Source organism: Anomaloglossus baeobatrachus, chromosome 5 (assembly GCF_048569485.1).
Source record: "Anomaloglossus baeobatrachus isolate aAnoBae1 chromosome 5, aAnoBae1.hap1, whole genome shotgun sequence".
Taxonomy (NCBI): domain Eukaryota; kingdom Metazoa; phylum Chordata; class Amphibia; order Anura; family Aromobatidae; genus Anomaloglossus; species Anomaloglossus baeobatrachus.
Window position 1 is genome coordinate 380,522,973 of NC_134357.1, and position 21,928 is coordinate 380,544,900.

A 21,928-nucleotide genomic window follows, 5' to 3' on the forward strand; every position below is an offset into this window, starting at 1 on the left:
CCTGATCCCAGCGCTGTGCATTTTGGATAATTTTTAAAAACAATGTAAGCAAGGGTTACTCCAAGCGGAGTCTCCCTTTTTTCCAAAAATTGGGCCACACAGACACCCCATCAGTGGCAGCACTTGTGCCCTAGTTGCAAACAGGATGTTTTGATTTGCATCAAGCACATTCCAAATCCACAAGCATTTACTCTCCCCAGGATGACACAGGGGTAGTAAATTCCTTGTGGATCCATGACTTGTTCATTTTGATGAACGTTAGTCTGTCCACATTGTCACTGGACAGACGCGTGCGCTTATCTGTCAGCACACACCCAGCAGCACTGAAGACACGTTCAGAGACAACGCTGGCAGCTGGACACGACAAAATCTCCAAGGCGTAAGTTGAGAGCTCTGGCCATTTTTCACGATTTGAAGCCCAAAATGAGCAAGGCTCCATTTGCAAAGTCATGGCATCGATGTTCATTTGGAGATACTCCTGTATCATCCTCTCCAGCCGTTGACTATGTGTCAGACTTGTTGTCTCTGGTGGCTTTGCAAAGGACGGCCTAAAAAAATTATGAAAAGATTCAATAAAATTGCTGTTACCAGCACCAGATACGGTGCTACTGGTACGGGTAGACTGTTGAAGATGACGAGACCGTCCCATGTTTGTCAAGTTACAACTGGGAGATTCACTCCCTGCACCTGCACGGTTGTTTGGTGGAAAAGCCGAGCTAAGATCGAGTAACAGCTTCTGCTGATACTCCTGCATACGTGCGTCCCTTTCTATGGCTGGAATTATGTCACAAAATTTGGACTTGTACCGGGGATCTAATAGTGTGGCAAGCCAGTAGTCATCATCACTTCTAATTTTGACAATACGAGGGTCATGTTGGAGGTAGTGCAGCAAGAAGGCGCTCATGTGTCTTGCGCAGCCATGCGGACCAAGTCCACGCTGTGTTTGTGGCATAGAGGTGCTAACCGTTCTTTCTTCCTCTGACATCTCCCCCCAACCTCTTTCAACTGAAATTTGACCAAGGTCTCCCTCATCCGCTGAGTCTTCCATGTCCATGGACAGTTCGTCCTCCATTTCTTCATGTTCTCCTGCACCTTCCTCAACATTTCGCCTGCTACCATGCGCCCTTGTTGATCCCTGTTCCCCATGGTCCCATGCCTGCCGCGTTGGTGATGATGAACGTCTGGACCTTGGTGATGTTGTTGTGTCTTGCGCATATAAATCCTCCTGTAGTTCCTCCCCTTCCTGTTGTCCCACCCCCTGACTCTGAATAGTGTTTAGCGTGTGCTCCAGCATTTAAATGACTGGAATTGTCATGCTGATAATGGCATTGTCAGCGCTAAACATATTCGTCGCCATGTCGAAACTGTGCAGAAGGGTGCATAGGTCCTTGATCTGAGACCACTCCATCAGGCTGATCTTCCCCACCTCTGCATCTCGTTGGCCCAGGCTATACGTCATGACGTATTGCACCAGGGCTCGGCGGTGCTGCCACAGTCGCTGTAACATGTGGAGAGTCGAATTCCAGCGTGTCGCCACATCGCATTTCAGGCGATGAACCGGCAGGCCGAAAGACTTCTGGAGCGATGCAAGTCTCTCAGCTGCGGCGGTTGAACGGCGGAAGTGAGCAGACAGTTTTCGTGCCCTGGTCAGAAGGCCATCTAGGCCGGGATAGTGTGTTAAAAATTGCTGGACAACAAGGTTCAACACGTGAGCCATACAAGGCACGTGTGTCACCTTGCCCAGGCGAAGGGCCGCACCCAGGTTTGCAGCATTGTCGCACACGGCCTTACCAGGCTGCAGGTTGAGTGGAGACAACCATTTATTAAACTCAGTCTCCAGAGCTACCCACAACTCAGCCGCTGTGTGACTCCTATTTTCAAGACATGTCAAGCTAAAGACCGCCTGATGCCGTTGCGCTCTGCTGCCAGCATAGTAATGAGGGGTGCGTGTTTCCTTCTGCGCAGTGAGAACGCTGATGTCCTGACCAGGCAGGCTTGGGGCGGAGGTGGAGGACACAGATGAGGTGGAGGAGGCAGAAGCAGTGGTGGAACTTGGACAGACAGAGGATTGACACACAAGTCGTGGGAACGGCAAGACTTGTGCAGCAGACCCTTCACCATCTATCACCATAGTTACCCAGTGCCCAGTCAGCGAAATGTAATGTCCCTGTCCATGCTTACTGGTCCAAGTATCGGTGGTGAAATGCACCCGTTCACACACAGAGTTTCTCAAGGAAGCGGTGATGTTGTGTGCGACATGCTGGTGTAGCGCGGGCACACCTTTCTTAGAGAAGTAGTGGCGACTGGGCATCTGGTACTGGTGCACAGCGACAGACATAAGGTCTCTAAAATCCTGTGTGTCCACCAGGCGGAAAGGCAGCATTTTGGTAGCCAAGAGCTTACAGAGGGATAAAGTCAACCTCTTAGCTTTGTCATGGGTCGCAGGAAATGGCCTTTTATTTGTCCACATCTGAGGGACAGAGATCTGGCTGCTGTGTGTAGACGGTGTTGAGTAGGGTGTCCCTGGAAAAATGCAGCTTTGTGAGGAAAGTGCAGGCGTAGACATGATGTTGCCTTCATCCAACGTTGGTGCTATCGATGTCTGAGAGAGCTGTACACACGTACTTGTTTCCCCTTCCAAACCAACTGACGACCTACCAAGCAAACTGCCTGTTGCGGTTACAGTGGTGGAAGTTGTGCGTGGAAACCAGGTGTGATAGCTGTCCCCACAGTCCTAGAAGATGAAGAGCGCGCGGATGCACTGGAAGGGGCAGGCGGTGGATGGTTCGCTCCGCTAGGCCGCATTGCAGCACGGTGAGCTTCCCACTGGGACATATGATATTTATTCATGTGACAATTCATGGAAGAAGTTGTCAAACTGCTGAGGTTTTGCCCTCTACTAACAGAATCACGACAAATTTTACAGATCACATAATTTGGCCGATCTTTTGCTATGCCAAAAAAGGAGCAGGCTAGGCAAGGCTTAGAGGGCATGCGACCTGGTGAGCCCCCCCGACTAGTGCTCAGAGGCAGAGTGGTGGCTGAGGATGCAGTTGTAGACGTGCTACCAGTGCTCCGACTCTGTCCAGGAAGGCGCAAGGTAACTTCGTCGTCGGTTGCATCCTCCTCCACCTCCTCTGTTGACCTCCTCGAGTCTCGAGTGCCTGACTGTGGGTTGACAGTAGGTGGGATCTAGAACTTCCTCATCAATTGTTTGCACTTCCCTCACCCTCAGACCGAGCCTTTTCTTGCCATGACCGAATATTTAAGTTATCATCCCAATCTGGTATCTGCGTCTCATCGTCATCAGTATGTTCCTCATTGTCTATAACAACAGGTGTTACAGTTTGTGAAAAAGGGTCAACATTATGCTCAGAAACTTGGTCCTCATGGCCTGAATCAGAGTCACAAAGGTTCTGGGCATCACTGCAGACCATTTCCTGGTCTGTACTCACTGTAGCTTGGGAGCAGACCTCTGATTCCCAGGCTATAGTGTGACTGAACAGCTCTGCAGACTCAGCCATCTCAGTTCCACCATACTGTGCAGGGCGGATGGAGACTTCAGAGCTGGGAGAATGCAAGTGTGATTGGGCTGACAACTCAGAGGACTGGTGTTTTTTGAATGCGGTAGTTGAGGTGGCGGAGAGGGCACTTGTTGGACCACTTGAGATCCATTCAAGCATTTTCCTTTTTTGGCCATCATCTACCTTTGTTCCAGTTGTTCGTGTCCGTAAAAAAGGGAGCACATCGGATTGTCCACGGTAAGTAGTAGACATCTTACTTTTGCTGGAAGATGGTCTATCTTCAGCAGATGTTAATGGAGCTTTGCCACCTTCCCCACGGACAAACCCTTTTTTTCCTTTTCCAACACGCCTCTTCCCCTTTCCACCAGCATCTGTCATTTTGCCACTCATTTTGATTGCAACAAGATTTGAGTGTGCAATGCAGGCAGACGTGCTGCAAATATCTTTGCACTAGTGGGACAATACAGAAGTCCAACAGCCACGTTTAGGATGTCACTAAGTTTCCTCAGTGTTTGCTAGTATAATGGCTTAGTAACAATGAGTTTGAGTGTGCAATGCAGGCAGACGTGCTGCAAATATCTTTGCACTAGTGGGACAATACAGAAGTCCAACAGCCACGTTTAGGATGCCACTAAGTTTCCTCAGTGTTTGCTAGTATAATGGCTTAGTAACAATGATCCCCTGACATGGCAATTCTACCCGCCCCACTTTAATGGTTACTTCCTTATACCCAATTTGAGGCAAGGGCTGACCATTACTGGCCACTTTAGCAGTCCATGGTGACAACATTGAAGTTCTGGAGGTACAAAAGACGACTTTGGTAGGTGCACTGGGCGCAACTATATACAAGAGGCACAAGTTTGTGCTGGCTGCTGCCAGTCCTGCATCCATGGTCCATTTTTAATAATAAAGTGCAACTAAAAATCAGGTGAAGTAAACGGGTGATTGGCAGGCATGCAAATCAACATTTTTCAACATTTGCATATCATTAACAACAGTGGCAACAATATAAACACAACTTTTTTTTACATTAGAGTAGCCTGGTTTCGCTACCATTACTGCAGCAGGCAATCTGGGGCGGCCGGAGCGACCGGCACTAAATTTCTCACCAGGGGGAAACGCTGCACCGGGCCACAGTACTGCGGCCCTCGGACCCTCCTGCGCTAATCTCGAGCAAGCACCTCTGAACGTAGCTGCATCAGCTGCCGCCAATGCCTTTCCCAATCGTGGGCACTGACCTCAGGTTCCGCCTCCTCTATGGGAACTGGCTGTAGATAGACTCCTGCGGCCCTGGTGGCTACTGGGAGGCCACACGGTGGTGAATCCGGCATCTCAACAGGCTCCGCCTCCACTGTGGTAAGTAATGAAACCGGTTGTTCCGCAGCCGGGATAGCAGAGTCCGGGTGCTCCGTACCGAGGTACGGGCCTGGTGATGCGGCCGGGTCTGATCGGGCCAATGATGGGACCGGAGGCGTTGCGACCTGGTCTGGTCTGGCTGGTGGTGAGGCCGGAGGCGTGGCGGCCTGCTTGCTTTCTGCTGGGGCTGAGGTAGCAGCTCGGCGTCCGCCGAGGGCCAGGGTGGCGGTGGCTGGGTAATCACGGTGGCCGGGAGCAGACCGGATCCCGCGGCCGGGAGGCTGGTTCAACCGGGACTGGGTAGCTGCTCCCCCGTTCCATGAGCAGGACCTCCATCTCGTGGGCCCGTATCACCGCAGCCAGGCTCCTCATTTCCACTCTCCAGTGGTACAGCATGTAGAGGAACTGCATCCGCATAATCTTGCAGAGCTGCTCGTTCTCCTTCTCGATCCAGGTCGTGGTCTCGGGAGCAGCGTGCTCCGGTGTCCAGTCCCTCGCCGCCGACATCTTTTCTCTGCGGGTTCCAGGAACTTTATGGGTAGAGTCCTGGCGTCCCTGAAACACTTCCGCTGCTCCATCCCGCTACGCCCCCTTGGTTTTCGGCAGCCAGTTCTCCAGCGTCTGGCTGCGCTCTCTGGACGAGGGGCGGAGCTTCAGCTTCACGCTCTTTTGGTGGGGAAGATGGGGTAGTTGTCCTTTTTAGGCGCCAAAATGGCAGAAAATGGCGGCAACAAAATTTTAACACCACAGTTCGGATTTTTCAAGGTGCACGTCACCCAGGTTAGTGGGCCCAGTCCGATCCTGTTCGTGACGCCAAGATTTTTGAAGGTGTGCCGCCCCTGCAGCAGTCGAACTGCTCGGATCCGGGGTTGCTGTGGCTCGAGGGTCTCCAGACCCGGGGGCTTGCGGCCACTTCAAATGTGAAGGGGGTTATTTACAAGGGATAGTTCGTGACGCCACCCGTGGTTCGCGGTAAGGGGAGTACCGCCGCTAACGATGGGAGTACCCGGGGGAGATTGAGTGGGGCAGCCAGATGGTGATCCCTCCATGGGTAGGGGAGCCCACAGGACTCTGGAGATAAGTGGCGGATAGCATTATGCAGGCTATGCGGGCAGGCAGGACGCAGGGTTTGCAGTGTATTCACTCAGGTTGTGTAGATATTGGTGCAATCATTAAGCAGACTCTGACACAGAAGTAAATCAAGTCTCTGGGTGCCGCTGCCACTCGGGGGAGCTCATCCGGGTATCCGTTCCCGCTGGTATTGCTTAGTGGTCTGGAGCCTGCCTCCATGCACAATTTTGTAGATTTTCCTAAGTGACCCTTCGGCCTGAAGCTGTCAGGGTCCCACTCCCTATAGTGATATAGTGGAGCTGTGCTCTCGATGGCTGACACTTGGGATTTCTGTAGACCGCATAAGCTGGAAACCCTATCCCCCTCGTTGTGTTGGTGCCATCGATCTCTGAGCTCTTGGGAAACGTTCATAAAGAGACTATCTTCCACAGGGGAATTATCAGGTTGCGTGGAGCTACTCCCTGATCTAGGGTCATGTACCCCACCGTGCTCGGTACCGGTCCGGTTACTGGACTTTCCTGTGCTGACCGTTTTCCAAAACTAATTCGGTACACCCTTTTCCAATACCCTGTGACCGGGTCTCCGACTCCTCTGGTCCCAGACCACCGTCTGTGACCCAACCAAGGTCACATAGGGAGCTTCAACTCCCTCAGCTCCTGACTCTCTGAGGGCTACTACTGAACTCCAGGGAACTGCTACTCCCAGCTCCTCACTCTGTGGGAGCTACTGCTGAACTGACTTCCTCCCTCCCACCAGTCTGCCTGACCCCTAGGCGGGTGGCCCTTTTCCAGCTAGACCACCCACTGGTGTGCCTGACAGGGTGTGGTGTGAGGTGTGGTTAGGATTTGAGTGCTGATGGAAGCAATACCAGTGTGTAGGAACCCAGAACCATGGAGGGTGAGTTCTGCACCATAAGAGACAGGGGTGCAGTTCCCTGTGACACCCTAATAGAGTCAGGGGCATCACAAATTCATCTAGGGGTGCAGTGAGCATATTTGACACTACAGGTGTGTCACAAAATTTTATACTATTGTGTGGTGAAGAAAAAAGTAATTACATTTTTACCCCTAAAATTTTTAGCACCAGATTTCCAATTTTCAGAGCGAGAATAGGTACAATTAGCCCCATAATGAGTTACACAATTTGTCCTGAACGTGGCAATGCCCCACATTTGACTGTACAGTATTGTTTGGCCACACGGCAGGACCCAGTAATGCTATTTGACTTTTGGAGTGCAGATTTTCATGGAATAGTTTGTGGACTCTATCTAAAGAGCTCCTTAGTGCCAGAACAGCAGAAAACCTCTTCAAGTCGCCAGATTTTGGAAATTACACCCCACTGGGAATTCATCTATGGATATAGTGATGATTTTGTCTGTGGAAAACACCCATGAAGTCAAATGCAGTGAATGTTGCACAATTAAAACTTCAAATAAACGCTTGTAGCATCCAATACATTACAGTGTCCATACATTATGCCCTGTGTTAGAACCAGGTGGACGGGCAGACCCAGGAGGTGGATCCACTGGGCTGAACACCTCACCGAGGGCAAGGTGCCCGGTAGCCGGAGCACTAGCAGGACAGTCCGTATAGAGGAGTGGAGTAAAGAAGTCCCTGGGACCACGGGGTCTCTGATGGTAGTCCGGGTGACGGAGCTCAGGTTCGGAGGCCGAGATGTCGTCAGGCAGAGTCCGTAACCAATGGAGCGAGATGGCGGGTCACCACAGGGATCGGAGATGGCCGGAACTGACGGGATGGCAGGCCGTCACCGTTCGGGGTTCAGGTATCGTCAGGACCGGTTGGCGAGGCAGGAACGGCTCTACGAGAGAGATAGGTGAGTATATCACAGACACAAGGAGACCTGACTCCTAGCTTAGAAAACACGAAGAACAGGCCCCGCCCACTTGGAAAGGATCCCCCTATATACCCAGTACCTGATCCTTCAATATCCTGTTTGAGGACACTGGCCCTTTAAGAAAGGGTCAATGACCGCGCGCGCGCCCTAATGCGCATGCGCGAGGCCCGGGTGCCAGAAGCCAGGGCAGGGAGCGGTGAACAGGAGGCAGGAGAGCCGGCCTGGAGCAGGGCTGCCGACGGGCGCCGGGAGCGGGGACCGGGCCGCCTGGGGACCGCCGGTGATGGGACCTGGAGGCTGTGGAGCGGGGGACGCCTTACAGAGGAGCCGGGGAGCGAGGCAGGGAAGCCGGGGAGCGTGGCAGGTGAGCCGGGGAGCGTGGCAGGGGAGCCGGGAAGCAAGGCAGGGGACCCGGGGAGCGTGAGAGTACCCCCCCCCTACGCCCCCCTCCCCGCAACCGGGACAGGAAGGCACGTATCAGAGGAGTACCCACATTCTCCCGGGGCTCCCAGGACCTATCCTCAGGACCATACCCTGCCCAGTCCACTAGGAAGAACTGTCGGCCCCGTATGGTTTTCATGGCCACGATATCCCTTACCGCATAGATGTCATCATCAGCAATAGGAGGAGGAGCAGAACTGGCAGCAGCGGAGAAGGGACCAAGGACAACCGGCTTGAGCAGGGAGACGTGGAAGGAGTTGGGTATTCTCATCGTGGCCGGGAGCTGCAGCTTGTAGGAGACCTCATTTATTTTACTGAGGACTTTAAACGGCCCGATGTAGCGAGGACCCAGTTTGTATGATGGTAGCTTCAATCGGACGTACTTGGAAGCAAGCCAGACCAGATCTCCTGGAGAGAAACACGGAGGATCCAGACGCCTTTTGTCTGCGTGTCTCTTCATCCGCAGGGAAGCACGTCCAAGGGACGCCTTGACAGAGTCCCAAATGGTTGCAAAGTCACGGACTACAGCATCAGCAGCAAGGACATCCGAGGAAGAGGATACAGGTAATGGGACGGAAGGCTGAAGTCCGTAAACGACATGGAAGGGAGAGCTGGAGGAGGACTCACTGACGTGGTGGTTATGGGAGAATTCAGCCCAAGGAAGAAGCGTGGACCAGTCGTCGTGATGGGCGTTGACGTAGTGACGTAAGAAGGAGGTCAGAATCTGATTGACCCGTTCCACTTGGCCATTCGACTGAGGATGGTAGGCTGAAGAAAAGTCCAGAGTCACTCCCAGATGTTTGCAGAGGGCCCTCCAGAAGCGGGAGGTAAACTGAGTTCCTCTGTCGGACACAATGTGTGATGGAAAGCCATGCAACCGGAAGATGTGCTGTATGTAAGCGTCAGCGAGTTCCTGGGCAGAGGGCAGTCCAGCCATAGGGACGAAATGAGCCATTTTGGAGAACCGATCCACCACGACCCATATGGCTGTGTGTCCGGAGGACAGGGGCAAGTCCGTTATAAAGTCCATCGCAATGTGTTGCCACGGAACGGAGGGTATAGGCAGAGGCAGAAGACGACCATATGGCAGGTGTTTGGGCGTCTTGTTCCTGGCACAAGAGGAGCAGGCTGAGACAAAAGACGCGACGTCCGTGCGGAGGTATGGCCACCAGTAGTGACGTACAATTGTACTCCATGTTTTCTTCTGACCAGCATGGTCGGCTGTTTTCGAGGCATGGCCCCAGTGCAACACTTTTTGCCTGTCAGTCTCAGAGACATAGGTCTTCCCAGGCGGTATCTGGGCCAGGGTGACAGGAGCCACCGGAATGATCTTACTAGGACAGATGATGGGCTGGGATGTCTCCTCCTCCTGCTCTATGGGCATGAATGACCTGGACAAAGCATCTGCTCGTACATTCTTGTCCACGGGTCGAAAATGGAGCTGAAAATCGAACCTGGCAAAGAACAAGGACCACCTGGCCTGCCGTGGGTTCAGCCGCTGAGCGGACCGCAGGTATTCCAGGTTCTTGTGGTCCGTGTAAATGATCACGGGGTACACTGCTCCCTCCAGAAGGTAGCGCCATTCTTCCAGAGCCAGTTTGACTGCCAATAGCTCTCGGTCACCGATGGTGTAGTTGCGTTCAGGCGCTGAGAAGCCTTTGGAGAAGAAACCGCAAGTAACCATCTTCCCGGAGGAGGACTTCTGCATGAGCACTGCTCCGGCTCCCGAGGAGGAGGCATCCACCTCCAAGGTGAACTGTCGGTTTAACTCAGGACGGTGGAGCACAGGGGAAGAAGCAAATGCCTGTTTCAGGGAGCCAAACGCGGCGTCGGCCGCAGGTGACCAGTCGTTTGGATTAGCCCCCTTCTTGGTCAAGGCGGAGAGAGGTGCAGTCAGAGCAGAGAAGTGAGGGATGAACTGACGGTAATAGTTTGCGAATCCCAGAAAGCGTTGGATTGCCTTCAGTCCGGAAGGAGGGGGCCAGTTGAGAATGGAAGAGACCTTCTCCGGGTCCATCTGCAGACCGGTATCGGAGATTACATAACCCAGGAAGGGAAGAGAAGACTGCTCGAAGACGCACTTCTCGTACTTGGCGTACAGACGATTCTCCCTCAGTCTTTGTAGTACCAGCTGCACGTTCTCTCTGTGGGTCTGGAGGTCCGGAGAGAAGACCAGGATGTCATCCAGATACACCACTACACAGACGTAGAAAAGGTCCCGGAACACGTCGTTCACCAATTCCTGAAACACTGCTGGTGCGTTGCAGAGGCCGAAGGGCATCACACAGTATTCATAGTGCCCATCGCGAGTATTGAATGCGGTCTTCCATTCGTCCCCATAGCGGATGCGGACCAGGTTGTAGGCACCCCGAAGATCCAGCTTGGTAAACACACGAGCTCCTCTAAGCCGATCAAACAATTCGGGGATGAGCGGCAGGGGGTATTTATTTTTCACGGTGATTTGGTTCAATCCCCGGTAGTCAATGCATGGGCGTAGATCGCCCTCTTTCTTCTTAATGAAGTAGAAGCCTGCTCCCGCAGGAGAGGAGGACCTCCGAATGAATCCCCTTGCCAGGTTCTCCGTGATGTAGGCAGACATGGCCCTTGTTTCAGCAGGAGACAGCGGATATATCCGTCCTCGAGGTGGTGTAGTTCCCGGGAGTAGGTCGATGGCACAGTCATAAGGACGATGTGGCGGAAGCACCTCTGATTCCTTTTTGTCAAAGACGTCCGCGAAGGACCAATAGGCCGAGGGCAGTCCTGGTAGGGACTCTGGAACCGGAGGTCCTCGGATGGGCTGTATAGTCTTCAGACAATTCTCGTGGCAAGAGGAGCCCCATCGGGTGATGTCACCGGTACCCCAGCTGACTGACGGTTCGTGTGTCCGTAACCAGGGGAGTCCCAGCAGGATTTGATGGGACATGTGTGGGAGGACGTAGAGAGCGATGTTCTCGGTGTGCAGGGCACCGATACGTAGTTCCACCGGCTTGGTGATCCACGAGATGGTGTCAGAGAGGGGTCTCCCATCTACAGAGGCAATCACGAGGGGTTTGTCGAGTGGAGTAACAGGCACCTGGTACTTGTCCACCGTGGCCTGCTCGATGAAATTGCCTGCTGCCACGGAATCGAGGTACGCCTCGGCCGTGAACCGCGTCTCTCCCGTCGTCACTTGAACAGTCCACGTAACCGGGTCTGAGAGAGTCCCAGCACCTAGGGTGGCCTCTCCTACCAACCCTAGGCTTTGGAGTTTCCCGGCCTCTCTGGACAGGAGCGTAGAAGGTGTGTGCCCTCTCCGCAGTAGAAGCAGAGGCCCTTGGCGAGCCATTCGGCTCGGCGTTGTTCGGACTGCCGCAAACGGTCAATCTGCATGGGCTCGTGGACAGAGACACCAGACGACGTTGACTGAAGTACGGCGGGCTTCTGCGGAGGAGAGGAATGCCGTATCGGACGTCTCTCACGGGACACCTCTTTGGATCGTTCCTGGAATCTGAGGTCCACGCGGGTGGCTAGTGCGATCAGGGCATCCAGGGTGGAAGGAACATCGCGGCCTGCCAGCTCGTCCTTAATACGGCTGGAGAGTCCTTCCCAGAAGGCAGCGGTGAGGGCTTCATTGTTCCACCCCAATTCTGAGGCCACAGTGCAGAAGCGGATGGCATACTGCCCCACCGTCATAGTCCCCTGACGTAGCCTGAGGAGTGATGAGGCGGATGCAGCGGCACGTCCAGGTTCGTCAAAGGTGTTTCTAAATGCCTGCAGGAAGTCCTGGATGTTGGTAGTCACAGGGTCCTCCTTTTCCCACAAGGGGTTCATCCAGGCCAGTGCCTCACCCTCTAGATGGGACATCACAAACGCCACTTTGGCTTGGTCGGAGGCAAACAAGTGCGGAAGCAGCTTGAAATGAAGGAGGTCTTGGGATCTCCGGCGTACCGGGGTGGTGAGGCCAAACGAAGTCTGGAAGCATCCGAGGAGGCTGCCACGGGAGCTGTGGCCGTGGATTGTACAGTGGAAACCTGAGTTGCCAAGGATGTGGCTGTCGCTTGTAGCGTGTTCAGGCGGGTATCCACAGAAGACATGAAGTTCAGCATGCGGGTCTGGGTTTCGCGCTGGCGTGTGAGTTCCTGCTGCAAGGCCGCTAGTGCTTCGGCGGGATCCATGGCCTGTTCTTACTGTTAGGACCAGGTGGACGGGCAGACCCAGGAGGTGGATCCACTGGGCTGAACACCTCACCGAGGGCAAGGTGCCCGGTAGCCGGAGCACTAGCAGGACAGTCCGTATAGAGGAGTGGAGTAAAGAAGTCCCTGGGACCACGGGGTCTCTGATGGTAGTCCGGGTGACGGAGCTCAGGTTCGGAGGCCGAGATGTCGTCAGGCAGAGTCCGGAACCAATGGAGCGAGATGGCGGGTCACCACAGGGATCGGAGATGGCCGGAACTGACGGGATGGCAGGCCGTCACCGTTCGAGGTTCAGGTATCGTCAGGACCGGTTGGCGAGGCAGGAACAGCTCTACGAGAGAGATAGGTGAGTATATCACAGACACAAGGAGACCTGACTCCTAGCTTAGAAAACACGAAGAACAGGCCCCGCCCACTTGGAAAGGATCCCCCTATATACCCAGTACCTGATCCTTCAATATCCTGTTTGAGGACACTGGCCCTTTAAGAAAGGGTCAATGACCACGCGCGCGCCCTAATGCGCATGCGCGAGGCCCGGGTGCCAGAAGCCAGGGCAGGGAGCGGTGAACAGGAGGCAGGAGAGCCGGCCTGGAGCAGGGCTGCCGACGGGTGCCGGGAGCGGGGACCGGGCCGCCTGGGGACCGCCGGTGATGGGGCCTGGAGGCTGTGGAGCGGGGGACGCCTGACAGAGGAGCCGGGGAGCGAGGCAGGGAAGCCGGGGAGCGTGGCAGGTGAGCCGGGGAGCGTGGCAGGGGAGCCGGGAAGCAAGGCAGGGGACCCGGGGAGCGTGACACCCTGCTTGTGCTTCTGGAGACACACGACCTGTAAATTAAGTGGGCTTCTCTCTCTACAACAATGGCAAAAATGTGAACTCTGGTTTACGTATATTGTGATGCTCAGAAGGGAGGGGCCATTTGGATTTGGGAGCTCAGACTTTGCTGGATTTCTTTTGGGAGGGAGCTGTAGCACTTTTCCAGAGCCTTTGTGCTACCGATAATGTGAAAGCCCCCAATATTTCCATTAACATGTGACAGACTTGAGTGGGGATTTGTTTTTTTTGTGGCTTGAGTTGAAGACTATTTGGTGGCAATTTAAGGTACAGAAAATTTTGGATCAGTTCACATTTATCCTGTGCTCTATGCTGAGCACCTACATTAGGTTTCCATCTACATCTCTGAAATACATGATTCAGGTGAAACCCCCAACAGATCTATTCAGTAATGAGGCAGCAGAGTTACTCCAGACTATGTTTGGCCTATGTGCATCAGTGTCCCTCTTTCCAAGGGTGCACAAAACTGTGCACGCCTAATACGACACATAAAAAGATGGACACCGCCAGACCACAGGCCAGACGGCAGTTCAAACTGACACCATCTGCCTCATTACAATGACTTTTCAGTTTCAATTTTGTCTGAAACACGTTTTAACATAACCCCCATGTAAGTGCTTAGCATTGAGTGCAGAATAAATGCAAGCCGCACCTTACTGCGATCTTTGTGACGCAAAATGAACAAATCATTAGCTTGTATTTGCTTTATTTATTTTTATGCCATTCACTTTACGGTATAGTGAGAGGGCGGCTTTATTTCTCAGGTCAGTACGATTACAGTGATACCAGATTTATATCTTTTTTTTTTTTAATTTCACTTTTAAAAACACTTTTTATAAAAAAAAAAAAATTGTATGACCAAATTTTGAAGACTATAGTTTTTTTTATTTTCTTGCTAACAATCATGTGAGGGCTTGTTTTTTGCAGCATAAGTTTGAGTTTTTCTTGGTACCATTTTGCGCCACATAATATTTTTTGATCACTTTCTATTCTGCTTTTCTTAGGCAGAATCAAGAAGAAACAGCAATTCAGGAATTATCCTTTTTTTACATTGTTCACCGTAAAAAATAATCTAGGCTAGTTTGTGCTCTTGTTTGATTCTTGTTTCTCCTCTGAGTAATCAGTTGTTTTTTTGGGGGGGTTTAAGTCTACCTTATGGTTTCAGAGATTTTGTATCAGTGATTTGGGGCTTTTTTTATCTGCAATATGGTTTCAAAGATTTTGGCCTCTTTGCTTATGCATATGTATCCTATGAGACTAGAGAAAGTAGCAGTAAATGAGAAGGTACAGTACATATCTCGTAAACCATATCATATGGTGAATAAAAAAAACAAACAAAGCAATACCCAGGGTAGCGGGAATAAAACAAAAAGTAAATACTTTTGACCGCCACATGGGAGCACAAAAGGAGAAAGCCCAAAGACTGCGCTACCAGACTTTGACCTCTGCCCTGCTTGGGATCGACTGAAGCCCATCACAGTAAGGACCAGCATCCTGGGTGCGACACAAAGGCCTGTGAGTAAAAGATCTGAAACCCGCAACCCAGTGACTATGACTCTGTTTGTCATCGCCTTGTGCGCCGGCGATTCCCAGTCCCCCATTCTCCCTCCCGGGGGCCGCTCCGCCTGTGGCGAGTGATATCATCCCAGCTGCACCCCAAGATCTTCCCCGGCGAGGTATCCTGCAGCGGCGGCCTTATCCCTGGCCACATACCACAGGTGGCGTAGTCTACATCGTCCGTTCCACTCCTGGAGGAGGAAAGGTCGAAGGAAGGGTCCCCAGCGGAGAAGGCTGGGACCCCAGTCGCCACCGTAACCAGAGACATCCTGACTAGAAATAATCCTTGCTTGTCCCTTTTACTGTGCACCACAGAGCCACGAAACCGGGCCAGGCCACAACCTCTGCAAACCACTGGACCGGTGACAGGTATACAAGGTACGGATTGAAGCTCCTACCTTCGGTCCCATGGGGTGTCACACAGCTATGTTGCAGGTCCAGTTCATAATTAAGAAATCATATTAAACACAATAAAGCAGCTAAGTAATGTCCATGTAAATATTAATAGAAATATTTAAAGGGATTATCTGTGATACAGCATTTCTCCTATCCAAATGTTTCCCCACAGCAAGATGACAACTTTTAGTGCAGGCACCATTCCAGTGGTATGGGCAATGCCTCTCCCAAGGATTGAGTTTCATGGTTTTGTCACACGCTTCTAGCGGCCAATCAGCGCTGGCTTTGCCCTTCCCTCCTTCAGATTAATCAAGACATCTAAAGGAGTGGTCTTACTTCACTTCCTCAAAATGTCTTGATTCATCTGAATGAGGGGAGAGCGAAGTCAGCTCTGATTGGCCACCCGAAACGCGTGAGAAAACCATGACACTCAATCCTCAAAAGAGATAGTGCCGACACGGCTGGAATGGCAATACCATCAGAGGTTTGAGTATAGGTGTTGTTACTTTGTTAGGGGGAGACATAAGAAAGGAAAAGGGGTTGTTTAAGTAGTGGATAATCTCTTTAATCCACATAGTTTCCCAAATCTATGAAATTAAAACAAACTATGTTGTTATACATCATATGGGCGGCACGGTGGCTTATTGGTTAGCACTGCCATCTTGCAGCCTCTTGTGTCCTGGGTTCAAAACCCACCAAGAACAACATCTTCAAGGTGTTTGTATGTTCTCCACATGTTTGTATGGCGGTATTCTGGTTTCCTCTCACACTCCAAAGACATACTGATTGGGACCTTAGATTGTGAGCCCCAATGGGCACAGTGTTGCTGATGTATATAAAGTGCTATGGAATTAATGGCGCTATATAAATGAATATGTGACGCCCTGGCAAAACCAGGGTGTCACAGAGCCTGCAGACATCCAGCAAAGTGCAGGCCATTCTCCTCCTTGGTAACCTGATCCCACACCAGTGCAGCAGGACAGACACCCCCCCCAGTGTAAGAGCTAAACAGAGCAGGAGGGGAGGGCCTGGAGCAGAGTGAGTTTGGAGTGTGAAGAGAGCAGACCAGGAGAGATAGCTCCTGGCTGCTATAAGGAAGGGAAGAATGAGGAAGGGGCCCGAGGTGGCCGGGGCAGCGTAGTGGCCCGCCGGCATCCAGGGGTGGCCCGGATCACTGCAGGGGGAGTGGGCTCCCCATTCCCGACTGAGGAAGGAGAAAGAAGCGTCTGGCTGCAAAACAAGACCAGGATCCTGCTGTACTGTGTGTGGGACCCCAAACACCCTCCGCACCGAAGGCTGCAGACACCGGCAATTTCTGGTTAATTCCTGACTCTGTGTGAATTTCCTTGAAAAGCGAACTGTGAGTAACAACATCCCCCGGTCCAAGCAGGCGCACAGCTCTCAGACGGTCTCCATCTCCTCCCTGCACCACCTCACCGGGGTCCCGGGACACCAACACCCTACCCGTGGAGGGAAATCACCACCTTGCTGCCCACCACCATCCCCGGGATCTGTTTACCGGCAGCGGCGGTGCTCCGTTACCTCACCGCACACCACACGTGGCGTCACGGACAATCTCCCTTACCTAATCCCCTTCTTACTGTGGAGCCTGGGATCACAGACCGGGTCACGCCACCGTGATACCCACAGAAGTGACCCCGTGGCCCGGATCTGAGTACCCCTTATCCCAGGGCGACACGCTTGGCGTCATGAACAGGATTGAACCCCTCTACGTAGAAGTGCGCCTTGTGATCTCTGCCGGCGGTGTCTGGCCGAAAATTCTGAAGCGCCGCCATCTTGGCGCGAAAATCTCCCGCTCGAGCATCTTCTCCGAGAAGGGAAGACGCGAAAGCGAAGCCCCGCCCCCCAACAAACGGAAGTGCTGAAGAGCACCAAGGGGGCGCGAGAGTGTGTCTGCCTGATGAAGCCGAGGACCTAATCCCCTTCTTACTGTGGAGCCTGGGATCACAGACCGGGTCACGCCACCGTGATACCCACAGAAGTGACCCCGTGGCCCGGATCTGAGTACCCCTTATCCTCGGGCGACACAAATACATTTTATTATACTGGTAAGATTTTCTATTGAACTTCTTTCTGTAGGCTCCACTTAATGATTGACTGAGAAATGATAACTAGATAGATAGTTAGACAGACACATTAATATTTTTACTCTGCACGCTGCAGTATAATGCTCACCACAGACTGACAGGCGACCTCTTTAACTCTCCGTTTGTATTTCCAAAATACAGATATTTTTAGAGCCAACTACCACAACGTAATTAATACCATATTGCTAACACCATTAGCAGGAAAACTTGGCAATTTAAACTGCACATTCTGAAGTGTGTAATAACTGGCTTCTTACTGATATCACAATCCAGAATATTATAAAGAGTCCATTATGCGTGGCACCAAATACGATCCCGCTGATCCAGCATAAGAGGCGTCTCTGCAGAGCAGTGAAGCTTGAAAGCAGCTGATAGATCTATCAAGTCTTCAAAGATGCCAATCACCTTGTGCTGCAATCACACATTAGTGTGTCAGTGTCCAAGTACGGATTGTCATGCACGGACTGTCCATGGGTCCCTGACCCGAACTTGATGCCCCTGTGGACATGATAACATGACTTACAAGAGCTAGCGCCATCACCAGAGCTATACAAAGCTTGCACATGCACATCGCTTTGTATCTTCACATCATTGAGCTTCTGAAGCCGGGTGTACATGTCCCGGCTGCAGAGAGTCACAGAAGACTTCCACTCAAGGGGTTAATTTGCATATCAGAAACGGACTTTAGAAATACTTTTTCAAAAGATCTGTTTATGTGTGTGTCGCGGGCGGAGGAGGGGACGCTGCGCTCACCCACTGCTCGGGTCCGGCTGCTGCTGCTGCTCGGTGGTGGCTCGAGCGGTGGGCCGGATCCCGTGGACTCGAGTGGCGCTCATCGCCTGTGAGTGAAAGGGGGTGTTTTGGGTTTAGGGATATTGTCCGTGACGCCACCCATGGTTGTGGTGAGATTGGTGACACCACCGCTGCTCTGGACGGGGATCCTGGGAGCGATGACGGGGAGCAGCTTGGATGTTGTTTCTCCCCTCCGTGGGTAGGGGGTTGGTTGTCCCGGGGCCCGGTGAGGGAGGTAGGGATGTATGGCAGGCGGGTTACGGGGCCTGGTGAGGTGCAGGGTCGCGGGGGCAGCGCTGTGCCGCACAACACGGTGGTACTCACTCAGCCAATGACGAATGCAAAGTCTCCGGTAAAACAAACAGCTGGATGGACGGGTCCCGCAGATGGCTGCGGTGTTTCTCCTCCCGGCATGTTGATGGTGACTGTCTTTCCCTGCACCTGTGTTGTGTTACGGTTCCAATGGCTTCCCACCGGTAACCCGCTCCCCAGCTTGGATGGAGGCTGAGGGAGCCCCTTTTGCCCGCAGGCTCTGGCCCTGGGAACTGTAGCCTTGGCGGTGACTGTGTTTCCCTCTACGGTTTGAGCGGTTGCCTTCAATTGGGTCTTGAGTGCTGGGAAACCCCGGAGGTTCCCTTCGCTAACGGATTTGACAAATTTAACGGCGACTCCTAGCCTTGTCGGGGTCCGTAAGCCCTGCCGGATGGTGCTGGTTTCTCTTTACTCTCCGATCCCCTACCGCCAGGGCACCGCCCGTCCACGGTCCATACGGTTTGCTCCAATTAGCCTCTCCTGCAGACGGTCACCACCGTCTGCCAACCTTGCTGTACCATCCAGGCCACACACCCGGACGCCTTCAGACTGCTCCTTTACCACTTTTCTTCCTCACTCCTCAAACTTCAAACTCTATCTGCCCCCTTTTCCCGCCTCCAGGACTGTGAACTCCTCGGTGGGCCACACCAACCGCCTGGCCCACCCCCTGGTGTGGACATCAGCCCCTGGAGGAAGGCAACAAGGATTTTGTGTTTGGCTTCGGTGTGCCTAACCAGGGTGTGGGGTGTGTTGGTGTAGTTCTGTGATGACCTGGCTTGTCCAGGGCACCACATATGCAATGTAGTAGAGGGACAGTTAGGAAGGGAATTTAAATTAGTACACACAGCTGATGGTGGTTGTGGCTGCACGGGGGACCTGACAGGTTCCCTTGAAGAAAACTAGTGGAACAAAATGAATGTTAATGAGAATGTTCTATCACCATATAGCATCATATTGCTGGCAGAACATCTCTTGTGTATAAGGGGCTATGTGTTGCCAAAAATTATTCTTCTTTAGCCAACATAAACAAACCAAGTATTTTGCTCATTGATTGGCTGATCACATGCCTGCTAATATGGTCTTATAATCAGGGACATGCTTTCTTGTGAACACTTGAGCACCAATTTTTGGATAGCCTAAATTAGCTATAAAGGAGATGGTACCATAAGGGTGTGAACCTTTAGAATGAGTTCATAATTTCAATCATTCTTGTCCAAGCTCTCATAATACAATAAGTCATAAGTAAACCTATAAATATAATTGTTTTTCATAATCTTCTCCAATGACTTAACCATTTTCTCAAATTTGGTGCTTGTGTGGCGACCCTGTGGCTTCAGGCACCACAGGGTACTGCACCCCCATTAGAGTATAGTACTCATCCTAGGTCCGAGGGAGGTCGAGGTCAGTTTACACATACACAACCATATAGTCACTGGGTTGCCCTCTCCAATGGGGGCCGGGCCATGGTCGGATCACTGTAAGGGGCCACTACAGCAGTGGGTTTACAGGATGCCACCGCACCAGGGGCTCCCCAGATCCACTGGACTGGGGACTGAGGGTTGGGGAGAAGCACCCACCAGGGGTAGTTAGAAGCACACAGTGGGAAGAGCTGGTTGACCTAGTGAGAGTAGTGAACCAGTCGTTGGCAGCGACTGGGGGCAACAGCTCAGACCACACAACACCACAACTAGAGAGAGTTCAGCTTCAGACACAGAGCAGAGTGGACGTGCCGTGCGCAGCTTTGTGGGCCGAGGCGTTCAATCCAGTCGCTGGGGAGAAGCAGGGCAGCTGCTTCCACAGGACTGGCACTATCGGGTACAGAATCCTAGGGCAGGCATACTCCACATTGTCTACCAACTTTACAAGGGTCACGGGGAACGGATACAGAAAGTCACCGGACCCGTCCCATGAGGAGGAGAGAGCTCGCAGGCTGACACACACACCGGACTTGACCTTTCACGGATCCGGGATTGGCTGGAGCCCATCGTGGCAGAGGACAGTACCTCAGGCAGCGTCTGAAGGACTTGTGAGTAAAAACACCTGGAACCGCAGCCCCTGTCTCTGCCTCTCCTTTAACCGGCGCCATCACCCAGCGCTGCGGCACCAACAAGAACTACTACTACCCCCGCCATCCTCCCTGGGGTCATCCCGCTCTGCTTGTGGGGAGCAACACTATCCCGACTGCACCTGGAATCTGCCCCGGTGAGAGACCTTACAGCGGGGGCCCCCATTCCTGGCCACATACCACAGGTGGAGTCACAATCCTAATAGGCTTTCCTAAACCCCAGACTACTACCTCAATCCTCCCTACCACCCTCCAATCCTCCTTTCTGTATGACTCAAGGAAACGGAACCGGGCCAGGCCAACCCGTGACACAGCAGAGGATCTGAACCCCCGACCCGGCGACGAGTAGGTTAAAAACACCTGCCCGTGGGGCGCTACACTTGTCCTGAAGAAACAATGGGGTTTCACTTCAAAATGCATTAAATAAAGCACCCTTCATCTATCACTGGAGTTATTATCTATCTACAGCAGCGCAGATTTATCCATACATCTCCTGGTTCCTGTATATTTCAGGACCAGACAAATGACAGTGATCAACCTTATGGCGCAGTCATAAGGACTATGGATGGAAACTCCTAACTACCATTCTCTGAGAACACATCACAAAATCAGAGAAAGGACGAGGAAGATATGGGGTAACTGCCGAAATACAGGTTAAAAAAAGTGGTCTTTACAGTATGCATCCATTTCATTGTCTCTTAAGTTTGCCAATCCACGGTGGGGTTATATAAGGCTAACCAGGGAACCCCCAATACCATTTGTGCAGGATGGCCCTTGAGAGCATAACATGATATCTGCTCTGAATGCAGTCCCCCTATAAAGAGTTCCGGCCCCTGTACACATAAAAAAAAACCTGGGTGAAGAATCAAAAGAAAAATCTGAACAGGATTTGATAACACTTTCAAATCCAACCCTGTGGAACGAGCAAACTGTTCTTTGATCATGGGATCTCCCAAACAACCTGGCTCAAGGAGTTTTCTGACTGCCATGTTTACCTGGGCACTAAGAAAGTGTCCCTTTGCCACAGAAAAAGAATCTGCCCCTTTTTAGTGGAGTGGATTTTCTCCCTCCATGGGACGTTCCTCCAAGCTGCGATGGCTCAGGTGAGACCTCTGAAGGTAATACAGGTACAGAAACACCCTCCCCAGATGTTTTATGTTCATGGGTTCTCTGCCAAAATTGGCGATCAATATGTATTACCAAAGACTCTAAAAAAGTAGGGATCTCATACATAACCAATGCCTTCTTTACCCTTTCGGACAACCCCTGGAAAAACTGGATTTTTAGTGGAGGGTCATTCCATTGTGTGTCCATGGACCAGTGCCAGAATTCAACACAACAATCCTCTGCAGTCCAATTCCCCTCTTACAGGGAATGGATATTAACCTCGGCTAATGATGTTCTATCCTTATCATCATAGATGAGAAAAATCCATCCACCGTCAAAAATAC